This window comes from Suricata suricatta, chromosome 4 (assembly GCF_006229205.1).
Source record: "Suricata suricatta isolate VVHF042 chromosome 4, meerkat_22Aug2017_6uvM2_HiC, whole genome shotgun sequence".
Classification (NCBI taxonomy): Eukaryota; Metazoa; Chordata; class Mammalia; order Carnivora; family Herpestidae; genus Suricata; species Suricata suricatta.
The window spans coordinates 111,009,166-111,033,320 of NC_043703.1; the positions used below are offsets into that span (position 1 = coordinate 111,009,166).

A 24,155-nucleotide genomic window follows, 5' to 3' on the forward strand; every position below is an offset into this window, starting at 1 on the left:
AGAAACCTAATGGAGGACCAGGGGGAGGGGAAGAGGGAAAGATAGTTGGGGAGAGAGAGAGACGCAAAACTTGAGAGACTACTGAATACTGAAAATGAACTGAGGGTGAAGGGGAAGGGGGAGGGAGGAAAAGAGGTGGTGGTGATGGAGGAGGGCACTTGTGGGGAAGAGCACTGGCTATTATGTGGAAACCAATTTGACAATAAACTATTTAAAAAAATAAAGATAAATCTCATAAAAAAAAAAGAACTCAACTGGTACCAGAAAATTGTGAAAACTAGAAATAGGAGGAACCAATTCTAGGTTGGAAGAAATATTCACCAATGGGAATTGAAAGTTCATGGGCAAATGCTTCTTCCTTTGCCCTTTCCTACTCTAGAACATGTTCCCACAGGACTGAACAACCAGGCACTGATCCTGATGTCCTTGCATGGGGCTCTCTCTCCTTCCCCATTCACTCTGGTTCCCTAGGAACATGTTCCTAAATAAACTACTCACATGTAGCCATTTTCATAGATTTTTACTTCTTGTGGAAATCTAGCCTAAGACAACCTTCAAGCCTTAATGACTCAAAAAAGAACTAAATCAATAAATTACTGATGATGGAATTGAGTGTTATTATACACAAGACACCCAGGCTGAAATAAACCTGATTAAGTAGGTGTTTCATGAAATGTGTGACTTACCAGATGTTGTCCATTCTGCGCACTGGAACATTCGTTCTTGTAGTTCGTTTCCACATATTTCTCTATTACGATGCTTAGTGGTTCTTTAAATTTGAGCTGTATAAAATGAAGAGAACAACAACAAAAGAAATAAGACTGACTCTACAATGAAAATAATTCGATATTTTCTGTAAGTTTTGATACACATGTACTTATTTAGGGCAAGCCTCAGGGTGGGCACCAGCAACTTCAGTTGGTGCAGATGGAACTCAAGGGCAGGATGGTCAGAAGACATGGGGGCTTCAGTTCTCTGCTCATCCTGCAGGACAGTGTCTTAGGTAGCTGGGCCACCAGATACACTGTGAGGTTATTCATCACTTGAAGGAACATCTATCCCTGCTGGCATCCCCTATTTTATAAGGCAATTGTGAGAGCAGACTTAAATGGGGCAAGTGTATTGGGCTTGCTTTGTTCTAAAAATCTTAGCTTAGAACCAAAATTTTTAAGGCTATTCTGAGGAAATACAGATGCCCAGTATCTGGATATCTTAAGAGGTTTTTTGATGCTTGGGAAATGATTTGGATGTAGTCCCTCATGTACCTAGGGAAAGTTGCAGCCTCATACCTTCCCTCAAAGAAGGAAGCCATCAGTCACAGCTGGGTCATTGTCAGACAAGCCGGAGAGAGATCTGAGGTCACTCACAGGAAAATCCTACTCATCTCTTTACAAAAATACAACAAATACCCAGTGGACATTAGTGGCAGTCCTTAGCTCCTCACCATTTACGATTAGATAATCTTTAGCCAGTGTAACCAAGGGAATATTCCTAAACTATTCTATATTCTCCTTTGCTTGCCAAACATGGCTCCTGACACAAATCATTTATGCCTTTTGCTTGGGTGAAGTCTGCTCCTGGTTTCAATGGCCTTATTGTTAAGTTTTAGCCTTGCTTAGGTCCTTGGCAAGAGTAGAGTCATCAGCTAACAGTGTGTGTCAAGTGATTTTCACTGAAGGCTTTGCTTCTGACCCTTATGGTCTATGCAGTGGTAGCTGTGGCTGGCTCCAGGTTGCTGCACCTCCCCAGTTTCCTCAGCTACCCTGCTGTGCCTGCCTTCTACATTGCAAGAGTAAGGTTCTCTTCTGGACTTTTGGATGAAACTTTGTATATGTTGGAGACATGAAGGGAAAGGACATTCAAGCCTATTTTTTTTTCTGGAAAGAATGATTTTCTGCTTCCATTTGAAATTAAAAAAATAAGTTCTCTTTTTGCACTATGTTAAGTACTTCCTGTGAATAACACCATTAAATTTCCTGCCAGTCAACATGGCATAGGAAGAGATCCAAGGTGTTACCATTTCACTGTGTTGGCTTGTAAGTTTCACTAGGTGCCATGATAAGTATGTCATCACAAGGGAGGGATATCTGGGAACCTGAGAGATCCCAGTTCTTTGGGTAGGAAGACTTATAAAATGGCTCCCAATGATCCCTGCCTCCTGATATTCACACCCTTGTATATTCCAGTCTCCTTGGTGAAGTAAACCTGATGACTTGTTTCTAATGCAAAAAAATGCTCATTCCCCTGCTGAGCCTTGAGGTGACCTCAGACTCCAGGCTGACCCTTTGACTGAAGCCTGTGAGAGACCCTGAAGCAGAGGAACCAGCTAGAGATAAATCTACCCAGGGATAAATAAGTAGTTCTGAGCTAACGAAATAGTTTTGGAGTAATTAATAACACAGTAATAGATAATAAATACAGTGCCCTTCCAATTATAGGCATTAGGAGGCTGTCTGTCTTTTTGTGAGCCATCGTAACAGCATCCTCTGGTTGCAATACCCAGGAAATGTCTGTAATCTATGATCTCCTTTGAATGCAGACAGCCATTTTCCACTCCTGGATCACTAAGCAACATTCAACCTGTCAGAAACTAGGGCATACAAATTCTATTATAGCCACTATATTTAACACAGGAGCCTGGATAATAAGGTCAGAGATGTATTTTACAGCCTTAGCCTGGCATCACATCTTTTCTGGACTAAGGGTACTTTCTATAGTTCTGATTGAAAATAGCAGTTATTTTTTTCTTTCCCCTGATCGGTTTTCTTTACTGAAAATGTACAGTGCTGTCGCTCCTGACAAGGAGGACATGTATTAGACACCATGGGCTTGCACCTGAATACCCAAGTGATGCATTACATGAATATAATTTACATAATGAGCCAGACCAAAAAAATGTGTCTTAGAGTGTACATGCTTGTCAACATTTAAAAATGTTGAAATCTTGACAGAGAGCTGCCTCTTAGAGTGAAGAAAAGAATGATACTTATTCCCCTCCCCCTTCAAATTCTATGCTGATGCCATGTCCCAAATACTACTCATGGAGTTAATTCACTGAGTTCATACAGAGAAATAACTCTGTTGTAGGCTCAAATGTTAATAAAACCAGCACATTGGACCTATGTGGGTGCCTTGGGGCAGATTTCTTCTAGTTTTTCAATGAATATAAAAGGTTAAACTCAAGGACCAAGTGGATTTTTATGGTTAAGTCACAATTTATAAGTGGGCATTAATTAACATCAGATAAAAAATGGGATTACTAAGCAATCACATATAGCCTTGTCAGTGGTGGGCTTATAATTATAAACCTTGCTGGAATTAGTAATTAAGAAATTGTAATGAATAGCCCTGCTATAGGAAGGGCCTTGGATAATGTATAGTGCAGTGTTTGGTGCAAGTGTTAGTAAATAACTGTTAGATCTCGATCAAATGCATTCCCCCTAGCTATCTTTATCACCAAGACTGATTAAACTCTAGCAATTATGCTTGAATTTCAGAAGTACGTTAACTTTTTATTAGATGTGGGCTTCCTGAGCTCAGGCAAAATGAGCTTAGGAATCCAGGCAGAATTTTTAGGTTTTAGGTTGTAGATAGTTTTGAATAAATTTGCTTATGGACCTGAATTGAACATATTGCCTATATCAATTATGAGTTTAAGTATTTTCTAGCTTGCTTTTGTTTCTTCATATTTTGAGATTTAGGGCTATATCTATAGGGCCTCAAAATGTATATTCTTGGTAGAAAGGAAAACCCTACCAAAATGGCTATTTGGCTGCTTAGAAAGCCCGCCCAATCCCATCTCCCCAAATACATGTTGTTTTATTAATTCTACCTTTTAAAAAACACAATACATTCACTTATGCTTATCAAAAGATAAAAGGGAGGAAACTTCTAGAGGTGATGGCTAAGTTAATGGCATTGTAGATAGTAACAGTTTCATGGGTATATACGTATCTTCAAACTCATCAAGATGTACACATCAAACGTGTTACAGTTTTTTTTGTGTGTCAAAAATAAGTCAGTACAAAAGGAAGAACAAAAAGGATAATAGAGTTAAAAAAAATAAACATAATTTACTACTCATTTTATTTTTAATTTGTGGTAAATAAAGTGTTGGGAAGAACCTTCTGATGTCTCAAATACCTGCTATTACCTTGACCTAGTCACTGAGAATTGAAAGCAGTTTATATGTGCAGCACTGCGCTAGGGCTTACACTATCAGCTTTCCAGGCTGGCTCCAGTACTGAAACAAGAAGGCTGAAGGAATGCCAGAAGAATAAAAAAAATCTGACATATCGTGGCATTTATTTGCCCTATAACCTACTGACCTTGGCAAATTTCCTGGGGTGGGAAAGCATAAGCCACACATTGACCTAAATGGAATCTATCAATCCTGCTCAAATGTTAGCCAGCTAGTAATTACCTTACACACTAACGATTGAAATGCCAAAAGAATCAAAAGGCCTTTCCTTTGGAATGAAAAGTGGTCACCTGTGCTTTCTGGAGGATGTGGCCATTACCAGTCTCCGGTGCTATAATGCAAGTGGACAACAATGGCATTGATAAATGGGGCTTGCTCCAGCTCAGCCGGCTTCTCTCTTTACCTTCACGTCCAACCTCTTTCCACCTCAGGTCTTTCCACTTGAAGCTCCCTTTGCTTAAAACGTTCTCTCCCCAGATCTTCATATGGCTGGCCTTTCACGTATGGATCTACCAGACACCACCCTCTGTGATTATCCACTCAAACTTGTCAGTTATTTTTGATATTGGGGTGGATGCATTTCTTTGGTTTCAAATCCCAGATTCATTTCTTACTCACTGCAAGCTTTTGCAACTTTTGAGTCTCTCTGCATGTTTATACATATGGATGCATGTATTTATGTTGATCTTTAATTATTACAAAAATGATTTAAGGCCACCATGTCTATTTATATTATTCAGGTGTTTTCTCCCACTTGTAAAGCCATGATATTCTTTCAGCTCTCAATTGTACTAGTTTGACTCTAGGACCAGCCTAACTCGTCTGTGATTTTTGTTATTGTTTCTGTTTGTTTTTCATCACATTTTATCATTAGGCCACAACCATTTGTTTCTCCCCTTCGTAAATTGATAGTCAGAACTTATATACTATTAAGCAAAGGCTATATCGCAATAGGCTAAATGAATTGAGGATTTAAGACCAAAGTTTAGATGATCTAGACAAATAACTATAACTGAAAATAAAAGGGGAAGGGTGTGAAAATACAGCTCTTTTTTCCCCAGACTGGACGGTCTGTGTTGCTTTATTTTCTAAATAATTCCTCAGCATTTCATTTTATCTTAGCTGCATAATTACCTAGGAATTTCTAAGAATTAGGAATATTTGGGCAAGTTCATTTTAGAATCTTATGTGTAACTATTGCTAGGAATGAGTGACTTCTGGATTGTTTTTCAATAGAAGTGGATTTGTTGGACATTGGTTGGTGACACTTGTTGGTGACACTTGATGGTGATGTTGAGAATACTAGTTTAGTTGTGATCTGAGATGTGAACCAAATAGATATGAATAACTATAAGGTCTTCTCTGTGAGTTGTTACAACCCAAATAGGCTGCTGAAAATTTTTTTCATTGCCTCATGATATGACTGCCCAAACCATATTTATTGTTTATTTTGAGGTGTTTGTTTTTTTTCTTAATAATTTTCAATGAAGTCATTTAGTACCTTTTGAAACAAGAAGGAAACGATGGGTTGTACTAAACGCTGTCTATATGTAGTCTGGTTGACTCCTAAGAGAGGAACTAGCTAATAATTAAATATCTGCAATGTGAAAAAAATAATTAGCTGATTAAATTTGTAATATAAGACAGAGAGGCTGTGATAATGAATCACTTAACTTAATACTCTTGAGATGTTTGCTTTGGAAGAAAAAGTTTAGTGAGAAATGAGATATAATGAATGGTTTTAAGACAGAGAAGGGGTACCTGCTAGGGGAGAAGAAATCTGAAGCACAGCCTCCACAGGTCAGGTTAAAAAAAAAAAAAGGATGCTCTTCTACCTGACTGGTTTGGGTATCTAACTCTGTGTAACCTATCGGCATGTTTCATTTAGCAAGTCCAATTAAAGGGTATCAGAATCAGCAAAATTGTAGTTCTGAGAAACAATCAGAAATGAATATTTTCTCCTAAGTGTTCCCTTTCCTGTGGCCAAAAGTTATTGATTTGCCAACAATCTATGTTCAGCATGGAGGTCAGGAGCTGATTCTTCTGTGAAGAAGGTGCTGGACCCTTCTTGGGTACTACCCTTTGCCATTGTTTAAATACTTCAGAACATTCTTGATAAATATCGATTAAAGAATACTACTAAAGTGTATTACTAAACTAATTTCGGGAGTAGAGGAAGATAAAGTCAAATCCATTCAAATAAGGAACCGTATGCTTATGAATCTGTGGTGGGGAGTGTGGGGGTGGGAGAGAAATATAATGAACGTACTGAAAGCTCAATTGTTTGACTTATAATTAATTTTTTCTCCTGTTATTTACTTAGGTCATATATAGATAAATTTTATTCATGTGCTATTTTCATGAATTTTGCAATCTACACTGAAGAATCCCTCTACTATGCTTTATGAAATTGGTTTAAGTCAAGTGAAATTTTACTTTGTTCCATTTGACAAAATAATTTCCATCAAAGCACAGGTTCAAACTGCTACTTAGGGGCGCTTGGGTCAGTCAGTTAAGTGTCCGGCTTCGGCTCAGATCATGATCTCACAGTTTGTGGGTTCCAGCCCCGCATCAGGCTCTGTGCTGACAGCTAGCTCAGAGCCTGGAGCCTGTCTTTGAATTCTGTGTCTCCTTCTCTCTATCTGCCCCTCCCCTGCTCATGTTGTCTCTCTCTCTCTCTCTCAAAAATAAATAAACCATTAAAAAATATTTTTAAAAAAGCTACTTAAGTTTCTTCTTCTAAACATTAGAATAAATACAACACAACCAAAATTTAAAAGAAATCTTTCATATACCACTAATTGCACACGTAAATTGGAAAATACTGATAGAATTCTATCTTTGAAATGAAAATACTCATTTGTTTTGGCTGGTACACCTTCTGTGAATTAAACAGCCCCCCACTGTCCTGCCTCCAGGACCAACCAATCAACCAACAAACAAAACAAAAGCAAAGCAACCGAACCTAAACAAACAGAGCCAAAATGTTTCTGGATAATGAAAGAAATATAGAATTTATTTTGGGAGCTGGCTTTACCTGCTCCCCCCAGAAACACATTCTGAATATAATGCTCAAGTTCCTTGACTCAAGAAAGATAAAGGAGACTGTATTATTTAACATGTTTGTTCAATAAAGAAATTAGTAACAATATATCGCTTTTTATTATTTGGGTTTTAAACTGAAACAATATGGCCTACCTGGCCAGCTGCAATTTTCTCTCTATTCACTATGACTAGATATGTTTCTCCTTCACCTTTGTCCTGTCCAAGAAATCCCAATCAACTAGAATGATTCTGTGACATTGTCACCTATTACACATGGGTATTCCATTGCATGTCATCACCCTTTAGCCAGAACTGTCATTCTTATTGTGGGCTGCAGATTAAAATCAACGGGATATGGGGAGCTTTTAAAATATGCCCGTGCCTGAGTCCTAACCACAGAAATCCTGACTTAATCTTAATTTAAACCCAGGCAATGGCATTTTCACACATGTCACTGAGGGTTTATTTTATGGAGCCAGGTTGTTGATTTTCCCCCACTCATGGCAATTAAAGAACTAGGTAGCCATGTTCAAGTCCAGGTATGAGGCTATTCACCAAAGAGACCGCTTATAACCCTAAGTCTCCTTCAGCATGGCGAGAAGAGTTGGAGACTGGAGGGCATTCCCTGTTAACAGGCGTGGCTTCTCTTTGTGATGGCAAGTTTCCCTGTGAGAACCGGCTTTCCGGCAGGCACGCAATGGAATGCAATATGGACCTTGACATTAATTAGGCTGCATCTTTTCCTCTTCTCTGCCAAAGAACAGCCCAGTCATACAGTGAAGAGACAGAGCTGTTTCATCTTGACTGGATTTCTCCCTCCCTCCCCCCACCCCCCTCTCTCTGTTGTTGGGGAGCACTGAGCCCTGAGTTTCAACATTTATAATAATGCCAGTAAAGAGCCCTGGTCAGATTTCTAAAGGGAAAAGCAGTAGGAGGCTGGAAGTCACCATTTTATTCATGTTTGGGAAATGAAGCTTTTTATTTTTTCCTAGCTATGTTGTCTCTACTGAGTTTTATGTCAGGAAATAGGAAGCTGAGGATAGCCTGTTGCTGAAATAAAGTTCAGGCTTTTTTCCCCTCTCTCTCTTTCTGGTTTCCCTCTCTGAAACTTGGGTTCATGACAGCTTGTTGTTGGGCAGGGCATTAGCCTTTTGTAATTTATTGCTTTTAGATTAAATCTGGGGAAACTCAATATTGCAGTTGAATGATTAGAGCAATACCCCTTGGAGTAATAAATTCTCTTTGGTGCTGTGCATCTCCAGATCATGTTTCCCTTCTAATTACATTTACATAAATGATATTCTGTAAAATTAAATTAACATTCAAACGGTTACACTGGCAGGGAGAGACAAAAATTAGTTACCAAGTTGCATCTCTTAAAAAAAAAAATCTAGTTCTTTTCATAATATGACTCACTACCCTCTCTCAAGTGTCAGCAATCAACAAAACCTCGGTTCCAGAACAGCTCAGGGGTGTTTGTCACCAGCTAATGGAGATGTTTTGTTTCTTTCTTGGAGATTTAGACCGTAAAGCCTCATTAGACAGCGAGCATAGTGACTTTTCAAACTTGGTCACTAGTGAATTGCTAATTTTCCTTTGAGCTCCTTGCCTTGAAATTTTGCAGTATTGTAGGGAATGTCCAAATTGAATAGGTACACAGAACTTTGTTCTGGTCTGAACCTTCCGTACCACCCACTCCCCTTCTTCAGCGAGTCTTGGTTTTCCAGTCTAGGAGTTAACAAAAAGCCAGTGACTGGTGACATCCAGGATCTCCCTACCATTCTGTGATCTTTTATACCACTTCAGTAGGTTTCCATTTTTAAGAGTTTGGGTCTACGAACTCTTTAAAAGTTGCACTATTTTGTGGGTTTGAATCAGTATCATCAGAAAATCTATGGCTTCCTTGTTTGGCTAAGAATGTTATCTCAACCATATTTGTATGTATGGTGTCAGTACAGTGCCAATAACCATTTCCATTATATCTTTTGGCAAAACCAATTAGTTCCATGTGTGAGCATGATGATTTGAGGCAAAATATGATTTCTTTTATGTAGTAAAAAATACATATACCTGAAGGGAGGATATTTAATCAAACATTGCCAGTGGTATCCCTGAGCATGTGTGATTTTCTTTCCTGCTTATTATTGATTGTATTGTTTGAATTAAATACAGTCAGCATGTATTATTTTTACATAAAATAGTAAGCCGTTGCAAAGCTTACTATCTTTTCATATGAAGTATCTTTTCACATGCCAGTTCAGGTGAAGAGATAGTTGAGTGGAATGCTAGCAGCCTATTCCTCCACTGTTTCCATTCTTCCTGTTAGGCACCCAAACCTATGATTCCACATCACCTGCATTTAGTAAACCTTGGACACAATCATACCCATGGGTCATAATTACATATATTGAAATGTCTGATAAAGTGTGGCAGTGAGGAGTCCACTCTCAAAATAACCTTTCTGGAACTGTGCTTATCATAGAGAGTGATGACAGTATAAGAAGAAAACAAGTACCTCTTTTAAAGAAGCCTGTAGTTGCACATCCTTTCCTAGACAAATGTATAATTGTTTTCCACCCCGCACAACCTGACTTCTATTCTCTTTCTTGGGCTTGCAGTTACTTGCACTTCAATTATTCATTTAATGTTTTGTATTGAGCACCTACGACATGCCAAAGTACTGCGATTGTCACTAGAGATAAAATGGGAAGAAAAAGCAGATGTGACTCTTGTTCTCATAGAGATTGCAGTATGCAGAGAAATACAGATGGTAACTAAATAATCATATTGACAAATGTTTAATTATGAACTGAGATTAGTGTGCTAAAGAAGAAATACAGTCTTGGGAGAACATGAATTCAAAGAATCCACCCTTAATGGAAGATGAGGCGTGAAGACAGAGGTCGACGAAGCATATCTAGGGAAGGGAGATTGGAGCTAAAATGTCAAAGAGAGGTCTGGGTGAAGACACAGAAAGTGGCCACAGGAGGGAGGAGGTGACCATACCAGGGTGAGATGACAGCATGAGCCAATGCCCTATAGTAAGAGGGAGTATGATGTGTTTGAGAGCAGTGAAGGTCACTGTGGCTGGATTACAGGAAGCTGGGGAAGAAAAAAGGAGCAAAGAGATTAGTGAGGCAGGTTAAGTTAGATAAAGCAAGGCTCTCAAGGTCATGCTGATAATTTTAGTTTTATTCTCAGAGCAATGGCAAACAGCAGAAATGTTATAATGAGGGGAGTGACATAACTATATATCCATCTCGCAAAGGTTGTTCTGAGAGTGGTGTGAGAAACAGACTATGGAAGAACAGAACAGCTGTGGGAGACCAGTTAGTTCAGTCTTCCCAGACCAGAGGGTGACCATAAGATGGAAAAGGGGATGGAATCAAAGATCACTCCAAGGTAAATTTACATAATTTGGTGACAGTTTGGCCATGGGGGAAGAGAAGACAGTGACAAGAATGCCTGAGGGTTTTTCATTCTACAACTAGATAGTAGTGGATGATGGAACATGTAGAGAACACAGAGAGCAGGTTTAGAGGGATGGAGGATGGCTCTAGTCTTGGGAATATTGAAATATATACCTGGGGCAGGGGGGGATAGGGTTTGAACAGGCAGATCTATAAAGCTGTATCCTAGAAAGGAAGTCAAGGTAGGTTATGTAAAGAAGGTAACTGAAGCCATGAGCTTGCATGGGGAGCCATGAGGGGGTGTGAGAAGTACTTTGGCTGACAATGTCCTAGGTCCTCTGCAGTACTGCACTCTCTCACTTTCCCCAGTCCTGACTGGTGGTCTGGTTCTGCAGTTTTCCTCCCACTTTCCATGAGTTACATTATAGAAAAACTCCACATACTACTTTGACCTTGCCCTTGATAATGACTTGCTAGATTTTGATCCTACCATAGCAGGCCCCTCTGATACGGCAGCTGCCACAATCCCATTGTCTTAGATCTTGGGGAGAGCTATGAAACCATTAAAAATGATTCTGAATTTGAAACCTGGGTCTTAGTTCTCCCATCTAGGCTTCAATTCTAGAGAGGAAAAGAAAACGCCTTCTAATTGATTCACTCATCATTTCTGTTTGTGTCAAGAGCTCATTTACAGTATACCCAAATGCATGTACTAATGAACCATGTCCTAATGGAGTTCTGCTCCACAACGCAAGTGCCTATAACTCATTTTACACCTCTTCTGTACCACTTACATTATACCATGAATTATAGTTTTTTGCATGCCTGTCTTATCTCCACTATAAGAATTCAAACTCCTTGAAGACAGGATTATTGCTTTATGTAGTTTTATACCTAGAGTAGCACCCACTATTGTGCCTCTCAGATAAGTACACATCCGCATGTACTCACTGAATAGGTGTGAATGACCAGAGGCTGTGGTCTACTGAAAAAAAAAACAGTTGCAAGTATTCAGGTATAAGGTAATGAGAATTTAGGACAGGAAATAAAGGAATAACTGTATCAGGCATAAAATAATGCCCAATAAATATTTGTGGATTGATTGAATTTTAGGAAGCATTGACAGGTAAAGAGAGACAATATCAAAGTGAAGTATGGAAATAACTTTACAGTTGATCAATACTGCCATGTCTCTTATGCCCTGCCTCTTATGTTCTTCTCTTACCTGCAATTCCATTTCATGCTCCTTCTCCATTCTGCAAAATTTGGCCTAATGGTCATTTGCCGATGAAGCCTTTTCCCCATTAGTTAGTCAGAGAAGGATGAAGGTATCCTCCTCATGATCTCCCAGATTGTATAGACAGATCTATTATATTATATTTATTCATATACCTCTCAGCTGTCTCTGTTAAACAAGCTTCTCATGGGAATGCACAGAGTCAACTTCCAGCACAGAAGAGGCGCATAACAGGTTGGATGAGTGGAGACATAGACAGGGCTCCACACTCAGAGTTGAACATAATTTCAAGAATACTTATAATACTACCCAACTTTTAAAATACAAAAATATGACTTATTATATGCCTGAAATCACCCTTTAAAGGGAAAACAACTATCTTATTCTAGAATTAAAATTCAGGTTAACGATCTTATTCTAGAATTGAAGCTCAGGCTAACTCTAGCTACAAATGAAGTATGAGCCAGGAAATGTGAATTCTCTTTCTTCTATATTTAAAATCCTTATACCTTTAGACAAATCATTTAAACAGATATTTAGGGTTATTTTCTGTAAAACAGGCATAATAATCTATCGAACTAGGCAATATATAAGAAAGCATGTTATCTACTATGTATACGTACAACAGAGTGTAACGTCAATATTAGTTGCTGCTGATGTAAGAAAAGTCAATTGTGGGAGCCTTAAATCTTTCATTTAATCCATAAATAATCGATTAAGAGTGCATAATATGTGTCTGGGTTTATGGTAGGCCTCTAGAAAGATGGGAAAGTTTTAAGAGACATGGTTTGTATTTCCAAACTGGTTGCAATAGGATCAGGGGACAATACTAAAGGAAATCAACTAAAACAAAATATGTGTATAAACAGAATCATTGCAATCAGACTATATGTGCCATTGCAGTCTTCAGAAGGAAAAGGATGGGTGAGTATACACTATTTTATTTCAGGAGAGGCCTCCCTTCCTTTGACCTTCATAAACATCTCTGTGTTCTCCGCAATCCCATCTGTGAAAGCTTGCATCAGGGTCTACTAACCAATACATCCCTTTTTACCCATTCAGCCCTCTTTTTCAGCACAACTCAACTCTGAGTACTACATGCAGCTGAAACTTTTGGCTCAGCCTCTCCAATCGCCACCTGCAGGCTGCAGAGGACCAAATGCTCCCACAGCCCTGACTTTCCCAGGTGGGATGCTGGGTGCAGCTCTTGGAGCCTGATCCAGTCTGCTGGACTCTTGCTGCCTCCATCTGGGCCTGCTGTCAGTGGATGGATGCCCACAGCAATGGCTCACCCACCCGACGTGAACAAATGGGACCAGTTCTCCAGAGCTCCTTGGGGAGAGCTAAGAAGGCCGGTCACCGGAACCCATCATTGCCTATGACCTATACACCAGGGAAGGGTTAGAGAAATTTATGAGTGGATACCATATGCCAGCCCAACATCTGCTTCATCATAAGGGGCACGAATATAGGACAGTGCTAAGTGCATTGAAGATGAGACAGGCACGAGGAAAGTGCAACATAACTGCTTAGGGAGTGAAGACTCCAAATCACTGTTAGGAGTTTTCATGTTCACATTGTTTTAACCCATAGATTTTATTTTTCAGAGGAGTTTCAGGTTCACAGCAAAATTGAGACAAACTATGAGATTTCACATGCACCTCCTGTCCCCACACACTTTGAGTTTCCCCATTTTCAACTTTCCCAAGCAGTTTATAATTGATGAACCTACATTGTTACCTATGTGGATACATCATTATTACCCAAAGTTTATAGTTTACATTAGAGTTTCCTCTTGTCCTACATTGTGGGTTTGGATAAATGAATAATGACGTGTATCCACTATTATAGTATCATGCAGAATAACTTCACTGCCCTTAAAAGCTCCCTGTGCTCTGCCTATTCATCTCCCCTTCCCCCATTTTCATTTTTGAAAGGAAACTTTACGTAGAACATCATATATAAATATAGATGAACTTGCTCTCCTTGGGGTACTAGGAGGCCCACATACTTCCTTCAGCCTCCTCCCAGTCATCTCTGAGAACTGGCATCAGTGTTGGGAACCTGAAACAGTCTCAAACTACTTTCCTAGTTGATTGAGGGAAGGGGGAATTGATTTTATATTTCAGTATTTTTTTTTGCATTAAACTCTGAGAAAAAGCTTATGCCATATTGACATAATAAGATGTTTGAACAAGCACTCATCACATATTGTGACCTTATTTTTCAGTATCCTTGGTGTCGTTGGTTATGAAATTTACTTGAAATAAATGATGAGTTAGCCTTCTTTTAATATGCTGAATGATATGCAGAAGGTAAAGGAGTATGGTGTAGTTATCTTGATGCTTCTCTTTAATCTTTCTGAATCTACTAGATAGCAAAAATCATGTTTATACTATACTATTGCTCAGAGCCAGGTTGTGACATCCAAGTCTTGGCTGATAGTGTCACACAGGCAGGTGTGACAGTGGGAGGGGAAGTGGTAGAATTTCAGTGATAGGGTCATCCTTAGATTTTGCAACTTTGGTTTCAAAAGTGGTGATGATGGATAGCGTCCTAGAGCCTGGAGTCATTTTCTTAGCACTGTACATGCCAAGATTCTTCAGAAGAATGTCTTCCTCACCGCTGGCAGTTCCAGTCAATGCTGTAGCCATAGTAAAGGACTAATTGTCATCCACAGGGGCATCATTAGGTGGAAAAGTAACAATGGCATTAAAAAAAAATTTTTTTAAACTTAAACTTCTTGGTATGTTAAAGAGGATACATAAAACATATATAAGTGCTTTAAACAAGCCTGCTCCGAAACAGGGGCTAACTCTCTTGAATAATCATGATAAAATAAAATAAAGAAGTAAATTCCACTTAAGTTTACTTAAAGAGGTGATTGAGAAAGGAAAATATGCTCCAAATTAATTCTGATGGGAAAACCAAAGCGACACCATCAGAAGCAGTATGGCAGAGTAGACTGGGCATCAGCTATTACTGAGTTAGTGATAACTTTCCAAGTTCAAATTCATCTCAGCTCTACTACTTATTGCTTGCACTATGAACTTGAACAGAGGCTAAATCTCTCTGACCTCAATGTCCTAACAGTGAAAGGAAACTTCTAATTCCTTTTCATAGGTCTTGAGAAAAACCAGTGAATGGAAGTTCCTTTCTTCCACACTCACCCATGTGAATCTCATTCAAAACCAAAAATGTGGGTTATACGGCTGATTCAATGGAAGGCAGCTTGATGCTATGGAAGAGCATTAGATTGAGAGCCTGAAGATGGGTCAATCCAATCACCATGAGTTCTCCTTTATCTGAACTAGAAGATGATTATTTGGAGTAATCATTAAGGTCTTAATCAAAACTCAAATTGTTTGGTCCCCTTTGTAGTTGTTTTGGGAAAAATCAAGAACAATGATTACACGTAACCAACAACTTCAGGAACAGCCAATTCCTGGAGGTACCATATTTTGAAAGGTGCTCCACTGTGCTGCTCTGCTCCTCCAGACATCTCTGTCACCATGCTTTCTGCCTTTCTGAAATACATCATCTTCCTCTGGATAAAGATGGCTTCGATTGAATTAATACCCTAAACAGTCCTAGGCCAAGTTTTTCGTGAGCCGTGACAGTCCTTGGTACCTTGTTTTCTTTGTTCAACATACTTATGTCCCCACTTTCTTCTCACTTTGGATTCCTGGGGAACAAAAGAAAGCTCACATCCTTCTGTGAAATAGTTTCACATTTCTTAAATTCAAATTAAGGAAAAAACTAATAGTTGAAAAGGGAGACCTCACCTCACCTCAAATACTTATACCAAGACTTAAGGTTAGTAGGTAAAAACTAAGGATAAAATTCCTGGCACTCACATGTAAGTAGAAGATTTCTTAGGATATAAGACAATCCCAAACCCTTGCTATCAGACAGAGTAGATGATAGGTAATTTTGCTCCCACCAGAGGAAACTGTGCTCCTGTTTTTTTCTAGAGTAGATCATGATTTTGGTAGATTGCTGTCTGTCTGAATATCTATGGTGATACTGACATTTTACTTGTGTCTGCTTCAGTACCAATATAATTTCTCCTGGCAATGGTGAAGAGGGAAAGGGTCATACTTTTGTCTGATGGTATCAACTTGCTCGGGATTCCTAGTTCAATGTAACAGGGTCAGGTCAGCACGAACAACGCTCCACTTGTGATTCTCTAGTGTGGCTTATCTCTCTTGTGATGATGTCCCTCTCAGCCTCTGCCACTCAAGGAGAACTCCTTCAGAGCGCAGTTGACTGAGACCTCTATTCTGAGTCCCCACCTCCTGACATAGGCACATCTGGCACAGAAAGACCTCCAGAAATGCTTGCTGAATAAATGAAGAATGAAATTATTCAGCTATCATCAGAACTTTGTCAGAAAGGAATAGCAGTAACTCTGTAATATCTTAGTCAATGGAAACAGCTATTTTGATAACCCAGTTTTATATTATGAGCTAAGTAGTAGATAGATATACAGGCTCTTTTATTGTTAGACAAGTATCTTAACCTTTCCATTCCTAAGTTTTGTTATCGCCACAAGAAGGGAAAATAATATAATCTGATTTGATGGATATGTTATGTTAATTAATGCAATGATGGGAATCCTTTCACAACGTATACAAAAATTAAATCATCATAGTGCACCTTTTAAATATCATACAACTTATTTGTCAATTATACCTCAATAAAATATAAAATAATAAAGAAATACTCACTGCAAAGGGAAAAAAATAATATAACCAGAGTAGTTGGAATAATTAAACTCAAACTTATTGGAAAATTGCCTAGCACTCAAAAAAGTGTGTAATTACAGATATTTATTTTTTTTTTATTTATTTATTTTTTTAGCAAGTCACTGCTTAGGCCACATGGTGTAGTGAATTCGACTGAGAATCAGCCAGGTGAATTCTAGTCCTCTCTCTACCACTAAGTGTTTCCATTAACTGCTTGGGAATTTGATCCCTCTCTCTATAGAAAGGGGGTGTTGTACCAGATGCCTTTGAAGATGCTTCTGGTTCTAAGAGTCTATAGAGTTCTGAACTATTTGGGTCAATGGACCACTGAGAGGTTTGGCTTCCGTACTGACAGTCAGCACTGTCTTATGACTTATGACAGTGTGTCAATTTCCTCCTGTTTTGACACCTCATTTCCTCTATTCCTGTTGTCCATTAATTCCACCATACTTCAAAGAAAATTCAAAACTAGTTTGACTTACCATAGGAAAATAATTATAAAAAAGAAGCTTTACATTTTCTGCTTTTTTGTTTCTTAAAAGAAATTAGTGGCTTAAAGGGGTGAACCAAAGAGAAAGAGAGAAAGTGGTCAGTTTCCTAGTCTTTCCTAAATTCAGATTTCACAATATCATTTTATTATTTCATTTGGGGCAAATTTCTAGAATTCTAGAATCCCCATAATATAAATGCTGGCTCTAAAACCGTCCAAAACAAATTATGATATGTTTAGTCAATTTCATATTTTAGATTTCTGATGTTTCTCTTCCACTGATTTAGAAATTTCCAATTTTGAGGCTATGCCATTGGTGTGACATTCCTTCCTATTTCAAATAATTAATATATTGGCTTCAATATCAGAACTTCTACTTATATATTTTAAAATCCCATTCTTGGGGTGCCTGGGTGGCTCAGTCAGCTAAGCATCAGACTTTGGCTCAGGTCATGATCTCACAGTCTGCGTGAATTTGAGCCCCACATTGGGCTCTGTGCTGACAGCTCAGAGTCTGGAGCCTGCTTCAGATTCCTATCTCCCTCTCTGCCCTTCCCCCATCATGCTCTGTCTCTCTCAAAAATAAATGAACATTAAAAAACAATCCCATTCTATTTTTTTAATTATTCTGCAATATGCTTTATAAAGAACATGATACATTATGTACAATCATACACAGAGCTGCATGCTCAAACAATGTATATGTTAAGGGTCCAAACAAAATACTTTGGAGACCACTTCTTTGGATAAATATAGCATGTACTTTGGTCCCAGTGGGCTACAAAATTGGTCATTCTGACTTTCATCAACTCATGAATTGAGCATTAACTGAGCAGTTATTGTATGCCAAGCTCAATGCTAAGCACTAGCTATTCACATGCTTATGTTTACAAATTGTGCATTCCACAGTGAAAGTGTTAAGTCTACATGGTCCTTTGTTGGGAAGGACTCTAAACAATAGTTTGTGTCAGGTCAGCTTCTCTTGAACTTGAGTAGCTTTGATCTTTTTACTTCCTATATTCACTGCCAACATGTGCTTGTTTAGAGAACTGATAAATGTGGACAATCAAATACAAAGTGTATGACTGAAAAAAGTGACATAGGACACTCTCATAGGATGGGTAGGAGAAATTTCATGCCTGGCATGTTTGGCACTTTGTGGTTGGCTTGCTGATGGCTGGGAGAAGGAGGATTTAGGGATCAATAAGGGGCTGGCTGGAATCACAAACAAGGGGCTAAGTTTTGGAGGAAGGTTCAGGGAAGTTGAGTGTTCAGGTTATTTAGCAGCTCTCCAAAGATGGTATAATTTGTCACTGTCAAGGTTTAAGGGTCATAAAAGAAGGAATTTAGGTTTAGGGTATCCGAGGACCCCAAATGAGTTATGTAACACTTATATGAGGCAGAATGTGTGTGACCTTACCCAAAGCAGCATCTGGACTCCTTAACTTACATATGTAAATCTTTGATATACATGCAAATTTAGAAGCTTGTATCCCACTATAAACTTGGTCCCTAAAGGCTTCTGATGAATATTATTAACAAGTGTAGTCTTGAATTTGGAATCTCAACCATCTTAAACATTCAGAACAAAGTTGATGAAAGTATTAGGGAAGGTTAGAAAGAGGGGAAGTGGGAAGCTAAGAGGAATAGCTTATCTGATTGAGAAATGAAGAGTCCAAGTCATCACAGGGGTAATGACTAAATTACGAGTATGATTTACAACTGTGTCAAATAGAGATTTTTCAATTATTTTACCATAGTTATTGGAAATTGTAGCAACAATTGAATCTAGTTTATAGCACTTTTCAGAGTAAGGTACAAGGCCAATCAAAGGCTTTGGTTCTGGGGTTCTCAGTAATGACATATCTCTAGGACAAATCACTAAAACAGAGGAGAAAAGGATAAACAACTATGTCAAGAAATCACTTGCTTCTTCCCTCCTTTCAGTCCAGTATAGCTAAACCAGGCATCCTAGTCTATCAGGTGACTATCTGAGTCTCAACAATCAGTGAGCTCTAATTCTGTGACTCTGGAACTTGTCACTTTGCAAGACTGTCTATTCAGAAACTTTCTATTGGTTTTCAATAATTAAAAAGGGTTAAAATGATCTTCTAAAAACAAGTGACAGAACAACTTGGGAGCTGCCTTCTAAGCAGCTATGAAGTTTTGCCCCTATAGGAATGGGCTTTGGAAATGCAAAATTGACAACTTCTGGCAGAGTATAACCTGCCTTAGACATGTATGTCTGAAAATAAAGTGAGAAAGAGCCAGTACTGGACTTGGGGTTGGAACTAGCCAGGGTAAAGTAGGAAAGCAAGCTTAGTGGTCTGGCTGACATACCTACGCTATCCACCTACACTGTGTCCCTGAAAGGTCATGAAGAAGTCCCATAAATCCATGAGGTCTGGGCAGAAGGACATGTCAAGGCAAGTAGCCTCGTCTTCAGCCAGAGTGATTCTGTGTAATTTAGTGGGAGCTTCTCCCTATTTTCACCCTTTGGTATCTCTATATTTTCCAAGCAATAGTAATCACAGGTAATTTCCCACTCATCTGGTCACCAAGGCCATAAAGACCTAACTATACAGCTGAACCCACATTATTTCTAGGAAGGGCAAGGCCAGCCTGTGTATAGCTGAGTGAACAGAGAGCACATCTATCATGGAGCTCAGGCCAGAGCGGGAGCTCATTCACTACATCCATTCAACAAAAATTTCCTGAGCACATACCACATGTTGGGCACTCTTCTCCATGTTTGGGATGCATCAGTAAAGAAAATGATCACCTAGATGGCTCAGTTTACTAAGCTTCCAACTTCAGCTCACATCACGATCTCACAGTTCATGCGTTTGAGCCCTGCACCAAACTCTGTGTTGACAGAGCCCAGAGCCTGCTTCAGATTCTGTGTCTCCCTCTCTCTCTGCTGCTCCCCTGCTTGCATTCTATCTCTCTCCCATTCTCTCTCTCTCTCAAAAATAAACATCAACAAAAAATGATAATGGTGTTAAAAAAAAGAATTGCTAAACAAACAAATCCTGTTTTTTTTGGAGTTCGCATCTTGTGAAGTATCAAAGAAGCTGCCATTATATTCACAGCATTTCAGAAAAGAGAGTAACTGTGGATCACAGGTGAGAGTCAGCAACAATATCCAGACCAGTTCATCCCTGCTACATGGACATCTTATGGGGTTTGGGCTATACCTATTCTTTTCAGGATCACTTCTGGACAGAGAGAAAGAGTAGTTGTAGGTAGAAAAATTTAATCTGACAGATACGGATTAAAATCTTGGCTCTACCTTCCATTAACTGTGTAACCTTGGCCAAAGAATTAAACACTCTGCTTTAGATTCTTCATCTCTAAGATGAGGATGACAATACTCACCTCACCCATTTGTGGTATGGATTGAGAAAAGACACAATTTTCTACAAGGGGCTGGCTTATAGTAAAAATTTAATAATTTATGATTTTCTTTTATCTTTGATAAATAAGCATAGTTGTTTATGATAATTATATAACTCTTCTCATATTTTGGAGAGATAGTATAGGCCAGTACAGTTATATATGTTTTTGCATTTCAGGCAAACTGAGTAGATGACTGCTTTGATTATGAATAAGTCTGCCCTCCACTTATGAATCAACTTATGTGATAATCTTGATTGATCTGTACTCCTCCATTTAGATCACTCATTTGAGGTTTCTGCTATTGGCCGTCTTTCTATACCTTTTTATCCCTTTTGATCAAAGTGCTTCTTATGGAATGGTTGAAATGAAACGACCACAAAAGAAGTTATGTGCGTAACACAGATGGAGACAGTGGATGTCTGCTGTTCTTAAACATGTTCTTACGTTTCTGTGGGCGAGAACGTAGGAAGCTCTAGGACAGCCGGATCTCCGGGCAACGGAAGTCTAAGCTCCAGGCCAGCAGACTTGGGCAACTTCCCGGAGCTGCTGGGAGTACAGAGCACAGGAGTGTCTTAGAGTGCTGAGCACTTTGCTTGACCCCAGTAGGTACTCAATTTTCCTTCCTTTACTGGCTATACTATAAAACTCAGGTTTCATTAAGTTAAATGGGCAGATGAGACAACTTCGAATATGCATTATTCTCTAGTAGGGTAGGCATATCATGGTAACTCCATATGAAAATGAGGAATTTGCAGAACAAAAGAGCTATGTTCTTTAGTAACACTGGTATCCTGGAGGCTGGAAAGACATATTTTTCTTAAGTGGCTGTAGCTTGTCGCTCTGCTAGATACATCCTATTTATGGTGACTTTCTCTAAAGCTCATGATTAATGTGGGCTTTTAAAAATTGTTTTTCTTTGTGTTATGTAAATAGGGTTTCTCTCCAGTATGGCCAAATGCTGGTTTTAATTAAATTTAAGAAGGAAGGGGGGGAGGGCGGGTAAGGGTGGGTAGGCTGACACAGTTTAAGAACATCAGTGAAAATCACATTCATGTTTGGAGCATGGCGTTTGAAAATAGAACAAATAATATGATAGGACTTCTCCAAATGAGAAATTGGTGAATATGCTTTACGTTTTTTATATTGTCTCATTTTGGCTTAAGATAAGATTCTTCCTTTGGAGAGGAGAGTTTTATTTTTGTTAATCATTTATTCTGTGTTTCTTATACATAAGAAGCCATGAACTACCTTTCTTTTTGTTTTATTTTCCTCCAGAAAAAAGTCATTATTTTATGAAAGTGAATTTCAGTATTAAATTAATCATGTTTATTTGCATTATTTTGGTCATAAAGTAAATGAAACTTGGATCAAGGCTAATCTGTAATGGGCTAAAGTTAATTATGATGCAGAGAGGAAACTGTGTTACTTTTGGCTAAAATTTACCTTTACTCAGCATACTCTCTTTTTACAAGAAATACAAATTAGTGGTATAAACATGATTACTTAGAAAAAAATTATTTTCAAGTATTTGAATAACCTGCATTTATTTATAATTGTTATTCTAACTAAGACTAGTTACATCTGTTCCTCAGAGCAGGTCCTTAAGAGCTTTTAGTCAGCAATAGGATGACTGGATAAACTCTGAGACAAACTTAAATTATCATCGGTATTTGGGAGTTGTAAAACAATATTTCTTCAAAAATATTTCCTTATCTAGATCTTGTTCATGGTTTTGGCCTGACCTTCCCCTCAAATAAGTACAACTGGTCTACATTCCTAAATCTTTCCTGAGAGTTCTACCTCCCAACTTCCAATCAATGGTATCTCCCTGGCAGTTTATGTCCTTGTCGGCCGCTTCTCACCTGAGGCAGTAAGTAAGCTCACTAAGAAGGCTGATTGACTTCATCTCTGAAATATGATTAGGGTTAAAAATGTGCATTGTTTAATGGAAAGGAACACTCTAAATTTAAGGCAGTCATGCTTCTTGTGGGGAGGTCAAAGAGTGAATAGATTATGGGTTGTGGGGGATAAAGAAGGAAGGAGGAAGATTTATGTGCTCCATGGTATTTGAAACCAACTTACAATTGGCTCTAGAGTCCAGAGACTTACATATTGTGTAGTTTGAGAAAACGGATGCAACATTTTAGAATAGGCCTCAAAAGTGCCTCTTATGAGCTTTCCTAGTCAACAACTTGCCTCCCCCTCCCACTCCTCCAATTAAAAAAATTTTAAGAAACAAATTAGTATTGAAAACAGTCTAATTTGCTTGAAAGAAATATCATTTGACTAGCAGTCATTAGGTAGTACTTAAAGGCACAAGTTCAATTATTAATAAAGCTTTGTCAGTTAGAACAAATTCCTTAACTTCTATGCCCCATGTCCTTATAAGGAGGAATAATAATAATAATAGGAAGGAATTTATTGTACACATTTAGCAAACAAGAATTCAATACTATGCATTTTTTTAAAGAGGAAAGGAAGGGAAAAATAACTCAAATTGCAAAAATGATTCCATCTGCCATTCCACTCAATGAATACGTCCCCAGGTAAATGTGAAGTGGAAGATATGAATCTGTTGTTCCTTGATTTGGTCTCAATTTCTGAGGTCCTTGTATAATGTGAGTATCTCAACAATCCTAATGTTATGCAATGCCTATCAAAACAACAATAGTATCTTTCACGAAACTAGAACAAATAAATCTAAAATTTTAATCGAACCATGAAAGACCCTGAATAGCTAAAGCAATCTTGGAAAGGAAGAACAAACTGGAGATATCCAAATTCCAGATTTCAAGATGTACCACAAAGTTGTAGTAATCAAAACACTATAGTGCTAGCACAAAAACAGACACATAGATCAATGGAACAGAATAGAAATCCCAGGAATAAACCTGTGATTATATGGTCAGTTAATATATGATGAAGGAGGCAAAAATATGCAATGGGAAAGTCTTTTCAACAAATAGTGCTGGGAAAACTGGACAGCTACATGCAAAAGAATGAAACTGGACCACTTTCTTACACTATACACAAAAATAAACTCAAAATGGAGTAAGATCTAAATATGAGACCTGACACCATAAAAATCCTTGAAGAAAGCATAGGCAGTAATTTTTCTGACATAAGGTATAGCAACATTTTTCTAAATTTGTTTCCTGAGATAAGGGAAATAAAAGCAAAAATAAAAGCTTCTGACTACACAGCAAAGGAAACAAGCAGCAAAACTGACAGACAACATACTGAATGAAAGAAGGTATTTGCAAATGACCTATCCAATAAAGGGCTAGTGTCCAAAGTATCTGAAGAACTGATACAACTCTACACCTAAATAAATAAATAAATAAATAAATAAGCAAAGCAATTAAAAATGGGCTGAAGACATTTATCCAAAGAAGACCTACACATGGCCAACAGACACATGAAAAGGTGCTCAACATCACTGATCATCAGGGAAATGAAAATCAAAACTGCAGTGAGGTATCACCTCACATCTGTCAGAATGACTAAAATAAAAAACACAAGAAACAAGTGTTGGTGAGGATGTGGAGACCTCATGCACTATTGGTGGGAAATCAAATGGTGTAGCCACTGTGGAAAACAGTTTGGAGATTCCTCAAAAAATTAA

The 24,155-nt window shown here is 38.4% G+C and overlaps 1 long non-coding RNA gene across 1 annotated transcript in view; it reads right to left on the minus strand.

Moving 5' to 3' along the window:
• Positions 1-24,155, minus strand: part of LOC115289897 — a 375,560-nt gene that overhangs the window by 31,706 nt on the left and 319,699 nt on the right. Inside the window, exon 3 of the long non-coding RNA XR_003907859.1 lies at positions 687-782. This is a non-coding gene — a long non-coding RNA (uncharacterized LOC115289897). The remainder of the gene's footprint in view (positions 1-686; positions 783-24,155) is intronic.